Source organism: Pyrus communis, chromosome 11, assembly GCF_041283825.1.
Source record: "Pyrus communis isolate YQ-2024b chromosome 11, ASM4128382v1, whole genome shotgun sequence".
Taxonomy (NCBI): Eukaryota; Viridiplantae; Streptophyta; class Magnoliopsida; order Rosales; family Rosaceae; genus Pyrus; species Pyrus communis.
The window spans coordinates 12,608,777-12,624,162 of NC_142575.1; the positions used below are offsets into that span (position 1 = coordinate 12,608,777).

A 15,386-nucleotide genomic window follows, 5' to 3' on the forward strand; every position below is an offset into this window, starting at 1 on the left:
AGGGTACTTGTCAACTTTATGACTTGTCGAGACAAGTATTGTTCACTATTTGGGTTAGAAGAGCTTGGAAAGAATGCGTCTCTTTGAGTTGTGGAAGTATGGTAGACTCTAGGAGCAAGATTTGAGTTGGGAAACTTTAAATCTGCAGAGAAATGAGGTGAAAGTACCTCTGGTTCAATCGTCGGTCTAGAAATTTGAAGCCGGGATGGTTGAATCGCTTTTGGACTGGTTTGGGTTGTTTTGGAAGCCATGAGAATAGGTTGGGCCACATGAGTAAGCTGTTGCACATGCGGGATGTGTGAGAGTTGGGCCTGGGCTCGGCTCGGATGTGCATTAGGCTCGCACCAGGTCGTCGCTCGAGTCGGCTCATTCTGGGCTTGGGCCCATGTGTTTTGGAAAGGCGCGAGGCACTGGGCTTTATTCGACATGGCTTAGGCCTACATGTCTTGGGTCGTGCGTTGAGCTTGGGCTCGCGCTGCTAGGGCAGCAGCTTGGTCTGCTCTTAGTGTCGGGGTTTACTGCTCACCGTGGGTTATGGGCTTGCTAAAGGTTGCCACGGTGGTGGCTGCCGTGGTGGTTACTACAGTGGTGCCCAGTGGGGTTGGTGCCACTCTACTCGTCATCGCGTTGAGCCTCGTGGATCGTCATGTTCCAAAATCTTGAACATTGGAATTTCCTTCGTTGTGGTTTTCGAATCTCTTGTCATTGTACTTGAAAAGAATAATTGGGAGTTACCTTGTGGGTGAAGATTTGATGAGAAATGATGAGAAGGTTTATAAAGAATACCATTTTGATCACCTTTGACCTCGATTGAGCCGTTATCGTCCGTTGCTTGCGCGTGGGAGTCTCGATATGCCTCAGTTTAACCTCAAAAGTCCACGTGTCTCCTCCGTAATTTTCTTGACTATTTTTAGCTCCATATTCATTTTGATGTTTTTCTACTGAAGATGGGTCGATACCCTACCCTTATGATTGTTAGAGTTGTGGATTATATGGATAAAGAAAAAATTATAATGAAATAAAGAAGTAAAGAAAAGAAAATATCAGAGGAGGACAAATGGAGAAGAAAGGGAGTAAAAGATATCCAGAGGACTCAAAATAAGAAACAGAAGAAAAAGATTATTAGAGAATTAATGGAAAACAATTAATTAAAAGGTTTTTTTTGTAGGTATAATTTACTGAACAATTATAGAGGCCATATAGAGAGAGGGGGTGCAATATATATAGAGAGAAGAGAGATATGTGTAATTGTGAGGTGTGTTCTTTTCTCCCATTGTGCCTTTATTTATACTAGTAGGGAAGGTTAAATCCTTACCATAATAGGATTACAGCTCTAATAGAAATTAAACTATTAAAGGGAATATACAAGATATCCCTAGATACACTAGGATTTACACAATCACATTTATAATCCAATAGGACTGCAACGCTCCCCTTAAGTGTGTAAATACTCAACTAAATGGTGCATCAGGTCTTCAGCGATGAAGTAAGTTCAGTTGATGAGGTCATTGACACAATGAGCGAATGCGAGTCTCAGATCAACAGAAGATTCCATAAAAAGTAAAACTCACAAAACATTGCTAGGGTAAAACCTAAGGTGGGAGAAAAACCCATAGGCTAAGGAGAAAAGTGAGATGTTGCATTAAGTCAAAACTATATGTCTTCTGGATGCAAGTAGAAGAACTCACAAAGGTATGATCAGCCTAAGATAGGTGCCTTGTCAAAACCTAGTTAAGTAACAAAAACCCAATCGGAAAAATACTCTTAATCGTAAGGAAAAAATAGTACATTAAGATCAAGTCAGTATACTTTTGGATACTATCCCTGAGTTTAACATAACTTCCAAATGAGAACTACAAGCATTGCATATGAATAGTAAGGCATACCAATTCCTCAGACAAGGTTCTGGAAGGTTGACTTCGGCAGTGATGTCGTGTAGAGGTCGGAAAGGTTGCTTGGGATCAGCCTGCAAGACTTCAATCTCCTGATGCTGTGCTAATGTAGACGTAATATGTCTTGGTGTTGACTTCGTTGATGTATCATAGCTTGGTTGGGTTGATACATGTGGCATAGTCTTCATAGATCGTCGTTGGGGCTCAACGATGGATGAAAACAACAAGTACTTAGAATATACTCCACAAAAACTCCTAACCATGTCTCAAGTGAAGTAAGGTGAGTCTTGGAATGATTTTAAGATTTCGTAACTAAGGTCATATCGTGGACTTCTAAGATATTGCGATATCCCTAACGGTAAAGACATAACCATTCGGGGATTTTCCTTATGCGGGTTTGATAAGTAACTAGCGTCAACATAACAAACAAGGCAAGCATCATTCCGAGGATCAAGGGGGTCGGATCCGCTTGGGATGCGTTGGGATTAGCCTAAATCTGTAGTACCTTTCAGGGTAACGGAGAAACGTCATTAATACCAATTTAGTGGTTGCATGTAAGCGCAATGGCAACATCTTTACCAATGATCAACAGTGAAGGAGATGTCCTATCTAACACAATGAGCTACATACAACAAAGCGCAAAGTTGAACTTAGATATGGAATTTCGGATTCCATAACCTCTTCAAGGGTCCCATTTGCATATAGCATATGGAAGATGATATGTATACTCGAAGGTAACACATTTAGGGTGTAGTTCGACTGGTAGACCAAAGTACCGTCAGAACAATGCTTCAACTTCAAGTCAAGGTATAAACGAGTTTTCCCAAGATCCTTCATCTTAAATTCCATCTTCAGGTGCGAGGCAATTTTCTCAAGCTTTTCTAGAGTCTTAGTAAGACTCATGTCATTGACATAAACTGTAACTCTAGCAATTCAGAATAAGACTTCATAGTTTAACATGCAAGGGCATAATTCATATCCTTGACTGATCAAATAATCACTTAGACGGGTATACCACATCCGTCAGATTGCTTTAATCCATAAGTGAATGCCTTAAACAAGTTGAAAGGTTGTTCTGTGCTTTGGAATTATTTGAACCAGTCCATGTAATTCTTTGGGAACTTAAATGTAAATCTCCATATCAATATCCCTATGGAGAAAACACTTTCAATTCCATTATCTCATCCAAACTAGTATACTAGACCAAGAACTTCAAGTCTCGGGAGTTATCTGGAAATCTCATGAGATGGAAATGATTTAAGACAACCATCGAGTATGGATTTATTGTTGTGTCGTGACCTTCCTCTTTTAGGACAGTGAATCCTATGAACCAAGTGATTTATCGTGCTTCAGGCCAAGACACCCTTTAGGGATGTTGACTCGACATCCGTTAAGTACATCTATCCATGCGGACATGTTTGTAGTTGGTATATGATCTCATCACTTTAGCTAGATCAGAAGAATGTGTCTGGAGCAATATTTTGAAAGCTAGAATACATCTCACTTGCTTATCACACTTGTGTGGTACGGGGATCGAGATGAGACATAGTGGTTAACGTCCACGCAAATTCACACCATTCTATAGGACGTTCACATTCTTATCTCCCCCTAACGGCGGGAAGATTGTCTCACTGAAGTGACAATCCGTAAATGAGCAGTAAAGAGATCGTATGCAAGGGCTCTAAGAGAGCTAGTATGAAGGAGAATCATGATCAACAAAGATTTACAACCTTCTGTGAAGACCCATATTGGTACGTTGCGAAGGCGTAACTTGGCACATGGAATGCACACCCAAATGCGTAAGTACGAAACATTAGGTTTGTACCCAGTAACCAACTATAACGTCAAATAGGTTGGGTGGCAATGAGCATCAAGGTGGACCAACATAATTGCTTACAAGATTGCATAGCCCTAGGCAGAAATCAAAAACTTGGTGCATTCACCAAGGTCCGGGAGATCATTGAAATTGCGCTTTATGATCACTATGCAAGTCTATTTGGGGTGAACATGGGAATTCGATGTTCAATTATAAACCTAAAAGCCATGCGAAACTTAACGAAAACCGTCCATATAAACTCTCCGGCATTATCCAGTATCCCAGACTTTATGGGATAAGTAGGGTGGTGAACCCTTAAAATCGGCTAAGTGGTTTAGCTGCAATGTGTGTGGACAAACATATAACCAGTTTTTCGATTCATCAACCAAAACCATAACTATTTATGTGGTCCGCATTTTGGTTGGATTAGTCCACATATATTCCCTTGAATCCACTATGAAAAGAGGGTCGTTTCGTATCTTTGCTAAGGATGATTTAGAAATCAAATTGCCCCAACGCGTAAGCTTGGCAAAGTGTGCTTGAAGGCACAAAATTCTTACTTCGAGCAAGGAGATCCGTCGTAGATCATTGTTTGACCTAAGTGTCCCAAAAGGTCATGCCAAAGCAAGTAAACTGCTCGAATCACCCGACTCCAGCCCGGCCATATATGGCTTATTCCCAATTGGGAGGCAGCCCATTGGCCCTAAAGCTAAGCTTTAGGCTCAGATTTGGAGGTGGTGCAAAGATATTTCACTCTATTTTCTTCAATGGTTTCATTCATGATTATTGTTATCTCAAATATCCTTAAAACTCAACGATGTTCTCCCGGAACAGGGAGAATATAAGGTCTCTTAAATGGTAATGTAGTACCATTCATACAACGAGGAGCGTGGCATTGCTCTTAATTAGGTTGGATAAACCTGAAGTCGTTGCTAGAGATATGATTTAGGTATAAAGTTAGTTTGCGTAGTATCACATTCATCCAGACAACTAACTTTCCCACATTCCTACCTAATCACTTGTTTTATTGAATTTGGTCACATGCATACAAGAAACATGATTCAATTAACTCATATTTGAGGACAATATCGATAAGATTATCCATAACTAAAACATACACCAAACTTAAATCCAAGAACATGGAAAAGTGTTCACAAAGTAAATGGTTTACTAAGGGGATTCGACCAATAAGGTCATCCATGTCAAAAGTCAGCTTTTCCAACAATGTTTGGTGGAGCAAAATTAGACTCACATATTGACTACTAGAATGGTACTCCTCAACGACATTGGTAGGAACACAAACAGGTGCATAACCAATGATTTATTCCATCAAGACAAAAGTAGATTCAATATGGTTAAGGTTTGGAAATATTATCCCTTATTCATGAAGTTTTAGGTCTTAGGTGCCAAGGATCACACTTCAGGCATGATGCCACACCTTAGCAAGCTCGGATTCTACTATATGTTGTAAAATTAAACTCGAAATTAGCTAGTGAGAGAGACAGATCTAGACTTGGGTTCAGTAGCCGAAGCTGAAAGGGTCTGTTCGGTAGGCCTTTGCCGAAGCAGAGCAATACATTTTGGTGCACCTCTGCAGAATTAGAGCATGCTTTTTGGTGCATCCATGCCGAAGTAGAACACCACAATTTGGTAGGCTTTTACCGAACTAGGTTAAGCCATTCGGTAGACTCCTGCCGAATTGGGTCTATAATGTTCTGCAGACTCAGATCTGAGAATTTGGTAAGCTTTCACTTTCTACACTGCTGCTTCAAGACCGAGTTAAAAACTTGGAAGGACGAGAAAAGTATTATCCAGTCAAAATTCGATCATATTTATAACTTCATAATCGTACTCATTCATGGACGTAAACATGGTGTGCTTAAGGCAATGTTTTTCATGATTAGACGGCCCATAAGAGTGAGCCAAAGAGCCATGGAATCCTTGTTTGGAAGGCATTTCTATGGGTAATGCTTCGGGCTTAAGTCTTCGAATGAAGATCATGGCGGAAGCTTATTCAACTCTTCCATGCCATTGTTGGCTACAATGGTTTCTCAGCTTCTTGATAATCAAGTAGAGATTCACGTCTTGTACCCACATAAAGTGGTTTCAGTTAAGAAACATCCAAGTCAGTGAAATCAAACTTGTTACAGTTCGACAATTCACTAAATGGAAGAAACAAGATTGTGATTGGTGTTATGGAAATAAGATATCCATTAAGCATCAAAGTTAGAACATTCGGGGTTCTAAGACATGGTTTGCATAAAATCATCGAGTTTTCATCAGTGTATTGTTTTATGAGAACTTTGGGTTTCAAAGGCACTAACTTCGAAACTACAAGTTCGAGTTTAGTTATCAACTTTCGGTTCATAGAAAGAGGTACCTGTAAGAACATAGAATACAATATACAACTAAGGGTAGTGGATTTGGGTTGCTTTAGGAACTCAAGTGTGAGTGCTTCGCGACTACGAAATGGAATCAACGGTGCAAAGAAATGAAATAATTTATTGAATCGTAAATGCCAAAAAGTGGACTTCAGGCCAATAATTTTGGATTAATTGTCAGATTAATGGACTACTGGTCACTTTAATTAATTCAATAAATCGGACCATATTGGGTTGATTCTAGAAGAAAAGAAATAATAATAACGTTCAAGTTAAAATTATATAAAATGTCAACAATTAGCATTGCATTTGAAAAACCATAGCCCAATAGTATTCAGCTTGGATGTTGTGAGTTAGGCAAAGCCCTAAAAGGACATATTAGTCTCGGGTGGCTGTAGAGTAGTCCAAGCATGGTTACAGGCCACGGGCCAGGGTTTTGGGATAGGGCTAGCAACCCGAGCTACTAGTTGTGGGCCAAATTTGGCACGGAGGGACACAAGCCCAGCATAGAAGCTAGCCTAGATGGTGCGCTCCAAGCCTAGCCGTAGATTGGCTACAATTTAGCCCGTGGGGAAACAAGCTCAGCCATATGGGCTGGTTTTGGTGATCGCGGGCCGTGATAGGTGACGAGCCCAGCAAGCAAAACTTGATACGGGCGAGCTGGGTCATGTGAACGAAGCCCAGCAAGCCTAAGCTTGCTACATGTGTGGTGGGCCGAGGCAGAGCAGAGCCCAACAAGGCTATTAGAGTTTGCTGGTGGACTCTGAGCTTCAGGCCCACATGGATACCAACCCAGGTCGAGGCCTGGTGCTGGGCAGTGTTGTCGAAACGACGCCGTCCTAGTGATGGTGTAGCTGTAGGCCAGCCATGTCGGCTTGGCGAGGAGCCACGACTCACCTGCTGAAAAATCCCAATTTTTGTTTTTATGTTTGTTTTTTTTTTTTTTCGAATTCTGGGGTTAAAATCCCTAATTGTTTCTAAATTAATTTCGATACTTTGACTCACAAATTCCACATAGCATAATTACGTATTGCATGAACAAATATATAGATTGATAAAATATATGAACATATATACAATATATATATATATATATATAATTGAAGGGAAACTATAAATATAGGGATTCATGCATCATGGAGAATGTTTTCATGCTTCAAGGTTTTTTCAAATATCTTAATTTATTTTAAAAAAACTTGATTGGCAGAAAACAACTAACCTTTTGAATTTGTAGAAGATCTTTCTCGAAAAGCTGGAATTGCATCTCCAATGTGTTGTATCACATTCAACAAAGAAAAAAAAATTAAATTGAATCAATAGCATGTAGATAAATTCAATAAAATAATAAATTTATCATAAAAAGAATGATTAAAATGTAATACTCCCCTGATTGAAGAACAAACTCTTTATAGCGCAACGTCAAGAACGTGCTATTGATGTGTTGTAGACATAATTTACTGAACGATTATGGAAGCCATATAGAGAGGGGGTGCAACATATATAGAGAGAAGAGAGATATGTGTAATTGTGAGGTGTGTTCTATTTCACCCCATTGTGCCGTTATTTATAGTAGTACGGAAGGAAATAGGATTACAACTCTAATAGGAATTAAACTACTAAAGGGAATATACAAGATATCCCTAGATACACTAGGATTTACACAATTATATTCCTAATCCAATAGGACTGCAACAGTTTTCAGAATTTTATTCCCATTTTTTTTAGTACATCAATGTTTTTACACTAAGGAGATGGGGAGTTCGGCTAAGCCACATAGTGGGCAGCCTAATTTGGTATCGAATTCGCCATCAATGAGATTCAAACCTAAGGCCTCTCACTTTCAAGTGAAGAGGAATACCACTAGAGAAATTAATTGGACTAATTAGACCTATCAAAATTCATGTTTTATTATTATTATTTTTTTTTTTGTGGTGCCACAGATACGTTCATTAAAATTAACCAAAAAATTATTGGACCAAAATATGGGTACATTTTTGAAAACTACAAACAATAAAATAAAATAAAGTACTAGGCTTGATAACATTATCAATGAAATAGAATGTACCTATATAAGTTTAAAAATGAATTAAGTAAAATTGAATGGATTTTACAAAATGGATACATTTTACATTAAGAAAATGGTTTTTTTTTTTAATTAAAAAAAGGTACATTTTAAATATAACAAATTTCTATATTTATGATACACTCCTACCCAAAATGTTCACCTAGACTCCAAATCCAGCTGTGCTGGCTGACACTAAGAAGGTGACGAAGCTATTAAGTGACTAAATGCAAGAGTGCGCATGGAGCGGAATTGAACCCATTTCACACGATATGTCACAGCATAAGCATAGCACATTAAAAGTAGAATAAGGATTATACCATCGAAGGTACCCTCCTATACCAACATTTGCCCAGAATCCTCCTCGACATAGAAGGTCTGCCACTAACACTTAGAGGGGTGAAAAACAAGGGTGAGTGGGCCTGAAAATAAAGTTTTCTAAAAATCTTTTCAAAAATGTATAACCCCTCACCGTAAAACACGTACAGTTTCCAAATATATATACTACATATAGTATGAAAACACTTACCATAAACAGTAATATTTCAGAATTACAGTGAATAGCAATATTTCATATATAAAGCATATAACATCTAGTGATCGCAGTATCTCGCATAACGAACATATAATATCTGGTGCTCATCAACATATACTGGCACACAAGCTCATGCAGAGATATTTTGACATGAACAGGACTGGGTGTAATAATGATTTACACTTTAGTACTACAAACACGTGAAGACTGGCGCTATGTGCATTACGTATGAGTCCTAATTGCCTATAGGAATCTAGGATAAGACTGGCACCTACAATGGATCAAAAGTGAACGTACGGTGCAAAGTGAACATACATGTAAAGACTAACCTTGGCCCAGGCAAGCATTAACACTAGTGTAGCATGCATAATGAGCAATTAACATAAATATGATCATGCAACAGTAATTCGATAATTATAGTATAAAATACTATTCATGGCCACAAATATAATATGGAATCCCATAGTAATACGCATACCTATGCATCCCGTAGGATTTACGATAATTTCATAAATTCTGTCAATCCACTAATTCTTATAAACGTTAGTCTAATCTAGGCGTGGCGTAGAAAGTACTTTATTAAATATATATGTATAGGGAAACTAAACAAATATATAATATTTAAAAGCAAAGACCCGCTCACAGTTACTTGCAATGTCACCTCCGTTTGAGCTAAGAATGCTAGAGTCGCCGAAAGTAATCTCACATAAGTATAATATTTGGACCCATTAGTAAAACTCAACTAGAATGATTAAATTTGGGAAAATGGAGTATTTCACTAAATGGATGCTCAAAACGGACTCGGAGCGTCGAAATTAGCCTAATAGGATTCCTAGGAAAATTTCGTAAAAGTGAATGCAGGAAATATTCTAGAGAATATTCTATATCCATTTTGAAAATGGGTCGGGTTAGATTTGGTTCAGATCGTGGATTCGAGTTACAGATCTTCTGGTTTTCTTTTTTTTGGGTAATAGGTTGGGTCGACTCGTTTGGGCTCGTAGGTTGCACGCGCAAGACCAATGAAGAAGAAGGTTGGAATTTGTAGGGGAAAGCCAGAAAACTTCCAAGAGCCATAACGGGTTCATTCCTCAACCAAAATCAAAGATTTAAAAGCCAAAATGAAGCTAGGGAGATAAGGATTTAAAATAAACCTAAATGGGACTAAGTCGTGGTTGGAATTGGCAGAAAAATGCCTGCAAAAACTCGGGCTCCTCTCTGGGAAACCAGGGAAAGGCATCCCCGCGTGGTTTCTGTCCCTAAATCCTAAAAACACATGCCTATAACCTCAAAATCTTTCATAAATGATGAAAACGAAGATAGAGAGGGTTCTCAAGGTGTACCCTTGTAAGGAATTCGATAGCTCGCTGAAAAACATGGTGTCGGCGATGGTTTGTTTGATTACAGAGGAGAGATGAAGGAGGGCATTTGGTGGAGTCGAGTTCATCGAAGTGGGGAGGCGAGTGGTGGTGCCTCAGTTGTTGACAAAGAACAAAGGGAGTTTGAGTTAGTTTGAGGGAGGAGAGAGTTAAAGCGAGAGAGAGATGGGGAGAGTGTTTGAGACGAGAAAGAGATGGGGAAAAAGATAGACAGAGAAAGAAAGAGTTTGAGAGTGTTGGGGAAAGAGTGCCACGGGGTAGGAGAGTGAAGGAAAGGTTGTGTGTGGGTCCCACTAAACAAAACAATAATAAAATAATGAGGAAATATCTAGGACAGTGAATTTACTAAATTGCCCATCGTTTCGTTGTTCCATAAAATCTCCATCGTAACTTCAATTTTGATTTTGCTTGCGCCCACGTGTTCATAGCAATGAGTACTACATGAATATAGTAAAATAGTAGCTCATACACGTCATAAAATGATGGCCAACAATCTCGCCTCTAAGGGCATGTTCGTCAATTCCTTGTAGAAATAAAATATTGTAAAATTAGGGACGGGTCCTAACAATTAAAGAATGGGTACAGTTAAGATTTTAAAAAATTGAAGAATTATATGAATCGGTATATTTAAATTAAAAAAATTAATGGGTACAAACTTATTCTAATTTTTTTTTTTTTGGGAAATATTTTGAATTGAAAATTAATTAGGAGTTTAATAAGGGTGTGAGTATTAAAACTCTAAATCAATCACTAATTTTATTTTCAAAAATTATGTAACTGACATGTAAATTCAATAATACATTCAGGGAACTGCTAATTTAGTCCCTAAAATATCACCTCAATGAAAATTAGGTCCCTAAACTATTTTTTTTCAAAAAAATATGTCGTTAAATTATAAAAATCTACCAACTACATCCCTAATATTAGAATCAAAACTACTATATTCAATTTTCTATCAATCGAAGTCATGTTACTTGCATGTGATACACATTGGAGGGTAGATTGATATTTTTTTTCATGAAGAAATAGTGTGTGGAGTTAAATTTGGGGAGTAACTTAGACGTTATATTCACAACCTATATGAAATGTTAAGGGCTCATAGGCAAGAAAATGATGGTATTATACTCTAAAGTGTGTTAAGTGACTTAAGTTGATGAAAAATTGGATAAAATAGCTCTAAATATAATAGTAAGGATGAAATTATCAATTTTAATGAATTTAGGGACTTATTTTATTGAAAAAAAAATAATCTAGGGACCTAATTTCCACTGAGGTGATAGTTCAAAAACTAAATTGGCACTTCACTTATACATTTATATCAGGGACTTTGATTAAATACTGAAAACCACCGAACCATTTAATGTCATTCCAAATTGGTCTCAGCATTTTTGATAATTCCAAACAAGTACCTAACCTATTGAAAATGTTGCATCCATTGAGCTCCAGCTAAAATATGTTAAAATAACTAGGGTATACTTTGTCTACAAAATCAATAGAAGGTCATGAAAGTATAGCCTCTACCAACTAACAGTCACCACCATCCCCATCATGCCATCACCTCCAATCCCAACACAAAACCACCAAGTCCACCTTAAAATTCAAGTCGTCAATATCAAGAAGAAGGTCATGAAGGTTGCTGAAATAGTATGGACTGCCATGTTGCAGCCGCCACCATCTTCACCACCTACAAAGAAGAACTAAAAGCTTTATGAGCCGAGGATCAATGTACGAGGAAAACACATGAGCAGAAACAAGCCCGTTAAAACCCTATTTGAATTCTTAACCCTCTCCTTTGTTAGAAGATTGTCGTCCTGATATAATTTCAATTTGGGTAAATTTTCGATTCAATTCAAAACCCGTTTGATCATTGGGTTCCATATTGTATAATCTATGTTTGAAATTTAGATTTTGAGGCAACTCATATTAATGTTGACCATGATATACCCAGTTTGTGGGTTTTGAATATAATTTATGTTTTAAAAATTTAATTGAGGCTTAATGGATGTGACATTTTTAATAGGTTGGGTACTTGTTTGGAATGTTTAAAAAGAGAGACCAATTTGGAATGATGCTAAAAGGTTGGGAGCTTTGAGGAACTTAAATCTTATTCTTAATGTATGTTGTATTTTCAAAATAGGATTCCTTGGATGCCAAATATTTTATTTCTTACATATTTTTGTACTCGTGACAATTATAACTATGTGGAGGCGTGTTTCCTTAAGATGACACTAAAACAATTATAATTTGTTATTATATATGGAGTTAATTCCAATACATAATCAATCCCAAGTTGGAACCGAAATTTTTTATGACTTTAAAGAGGTCCGACTTTAAGAAGGTTATTCTATCATAGAGGATTACTTTAGACTTTAGAGAGGTTTTACTCTATACATACATATACATATTTACCGTATACATACATATACATATTTACTCTATACATACATACATACATATATATATATATAGGGAATTGCTATTAGCACTCCAAAAATCTCATTTGGTACTCCAAACTTTCAATAAATAGAAAGAAAAATACACTTATGAGGAGTGTCGAATGAGATTTTTGGAGTGCTAATAACGATATTTATATATACTAAAACCCAAACTCTTGGTTACTATTCATTAATAGTAAAATGGCGAAAATGACCCTCAATTTTTTCATCCTCTTCGTTTTGATGATGCATTTCTACAATAATGTGACCGTTTTGCCCTTTTGGTTCTACATGTCTTTCATCGCTAGGTGCTTTGGCTTTGATTGTTCGAGATATTTCTTTCCGTTTTTTCTCCTGACTTCGGGCTGGTTTGGTATTGCTGTGCTTTGAAAAAAAGTTGCTTCTGCTGTGCTGTGAGAATAAGCGGCTGTGAAATAAAGCAGCAAAGTGTTTGGTAAACATTTTTGTAAAAGTGCTTTTGAAAAAAAAAAAAAAAAAGAGCAGTATTATAGTGTTTGGTAAACTTTTCTATAAAATAGATGTGAAAAAAGCCAGTTTTTCAAAGCTGGGTTTTGCAGCTTCTTGTTTTTGGCTTTTTTTCACCCAAAACTGTGAAAAAAAAGCTGAAGCTGAATGTTTCCCAAACACAAAAAGGCTCCCAGCTGTTTTTGATACCAACTTTTTTCAGAATCACCTCAGTACCAAACCAGGTCTTCCCCTCCCATGTATAACCTAGCTTCCCTACCGCGATCTCGCCTTCGATTCCAACAAGTTTGATCAATCTCGCCCCTCAATTCCCTTCATAATCCTCCTTTTCCGGGCCTCTCTGCCCATCCGTCCTGAACGAAACTACAGATCGACTGCTTCCCCTGAAATCAAACCCTAATTTTGCCCCCAAATGAATTCAAACGCAGCCAAACTCGAACCCCTGCAAATGTTTTTTCTTTTAAAAGGTTTGGATCGGTGCCGATTAATGTTGGATTTTGTAAGGCTGGATTTCTTACCTCTAAGATTTGTTGGTGAGTTTTTAAGTTTTTTTTATTAATTATGTTTTAACTTTTTTGTAATAGTTTTTTATGTTGAGATGATTAGTGGTCAATTTTTTTATTTTTTTTTAATTTGATTGTGGGTATTTTCTCTATATTGTTAGATCTGTGGCACGATGTGTCTCCAAATCACCACCAATGGAAGGTAATTTGAGAATCGTGTAAGATTAATCCTCAAATTTCGAATTTTTTTTTTTTGATTTCTCTTAATGCATGTTTAAGATTCGAGTTCATGGATGTGATTTCAGACGGATTTCAATCTGGATTGCCTAGATAAGTAAGTTAATAAGAATCAAGATTATTGAAAGAAAAATAAATAAAAATCAAAGTCGCACAGTATTTGGTATACTTTCTGTGTAAAGGAGCCGAAATTATAGTAATCTTCCTTTTATTTGATAGTTGTGGTAGGTATAATATTATGGTTTTCCTATCTGTTAATAGGGGTTTGGGAGTTCACTAAAATTGTTTCGAATTTGCTTTAGTTTTGATCAGAAGAGGACGCACAGGCAGCTGGTTTGGAGACTTGGCTCGATTTTCGACGGGGGACAAAGATTCAGATGGTATACTCTACTTCTATTTGTCCATTTCTTTGTGTAATTCAATTCAATGTTCTTTGTTTTCATGAAACTAAATGCGTAGTAGTGATACTAATATTCAATTCTCTAGATGCATGTGCTTCTTCTTCTGATGTAGCACATTCGATAGATAATAAAGCTGTACAATTGCACATTCGATAAAACATCCTGTCTTCCTTTGCCGATAAACCGAATGATTATGAGCTTCCAATCCTTTGAGCAGTATTTTTACCAATTGTTTTTTTTGTTGAGTAAACCAATTCTTTTTTATTAAAGGAAAGAATGCTTTTACCAAATCGCTTACAAAATTCATAAACATGCTCACCTGTATACAGGTTTTCTACAAAAGATCATCCTATTTTTCAATGCATAGTCAATCAGTGGTCCAAATTGTTCACTTTTAGAATTTCTTTCAAGAATACAAATAATCAGCTAAACCAACAATTGATTATTTGTTCGATTGTTTTGACATTTTCATTACAATTTTGTCTAATGAGTTGTGATTTTGTACATATTTTAGGATTTGAATGATTGGTTGCGAGAACAACTCTTGAATATGAAGGTTAAATATAAGCATAGTTTCGATCACTAACATGCATTATGCATAATGAGAATAAAACTTTACAAAGATATAATAATACATAGAACTCCAAAATACTCGATTGGACCAGAATAATTTAATAGGTTTTGACTTCGTTGGGAGATGATCAAAAGAATTGAAAACAAAGAGAAGAAACAACAATGAAACTGAATACATAGTAGTCATACTAATATTCAATTCTCTAGATACATGTGCTTCTCTTTGTGATGTATAAGAGATTTGAGGAATTTTGAGAGCACGGTGGCTAGCTAAGGTGTTGTTTTAATGTTTGTTTTGTGGTGTAGGATTTTAGATGGAAAGTAATCGTAGAGGTGAACGTCAACAGGTTGCTTCCAATTTCTCCCTTTCTATATATTTTGAATGATTTATTAAGTGTGTTAGGTTTTTTTTTATTTAGGTTAATTATTTGAGTTCTTTCAGTCTGCAATAAATTATAATCTATATTAGCCTATACTGTAAGGTTCTTCTGCCTTACTAACATTCATGAAAGTTAATTTTAGGTGGAATTTTTTCGAAAGCATTTACATTTTTTCTTAAGCTTTTTTCATGCTTTAATTAGGTTGCCTTGCTATGTTGTTAAAGGATGAATTCAAAATGTGAATAAGAAAGATAACATGCTGACATCTGATGGAAATTCTGTCACTAGGTAAAAAAAAAAAAATATGTG

The 15,386-nt window shown here is 36.8% G+C and overlaps 1 long non-coding RNA gene across 1 annotated transcript; it reads left to right on the top strand.

Moving 5' to 3' along the window:
• The first annotated feature begins 13,247 nt into the window (after positions 1–13,247).
• LOC137741683 (uncharacterized) lies at positions 13,248–14,325 on the top strand. The gene is made up of 3 exons (XR_011069325.2): positions 13,248–13,516; positions 13,648–13,688; positions 14,026–14,325. It is a non-coding gene; the product is annotated as an uncharacterized LOC137741683 (long non-coding RNA).
• Positions 14,326–15,386: the final 1,061 nt, after the last annotated feature.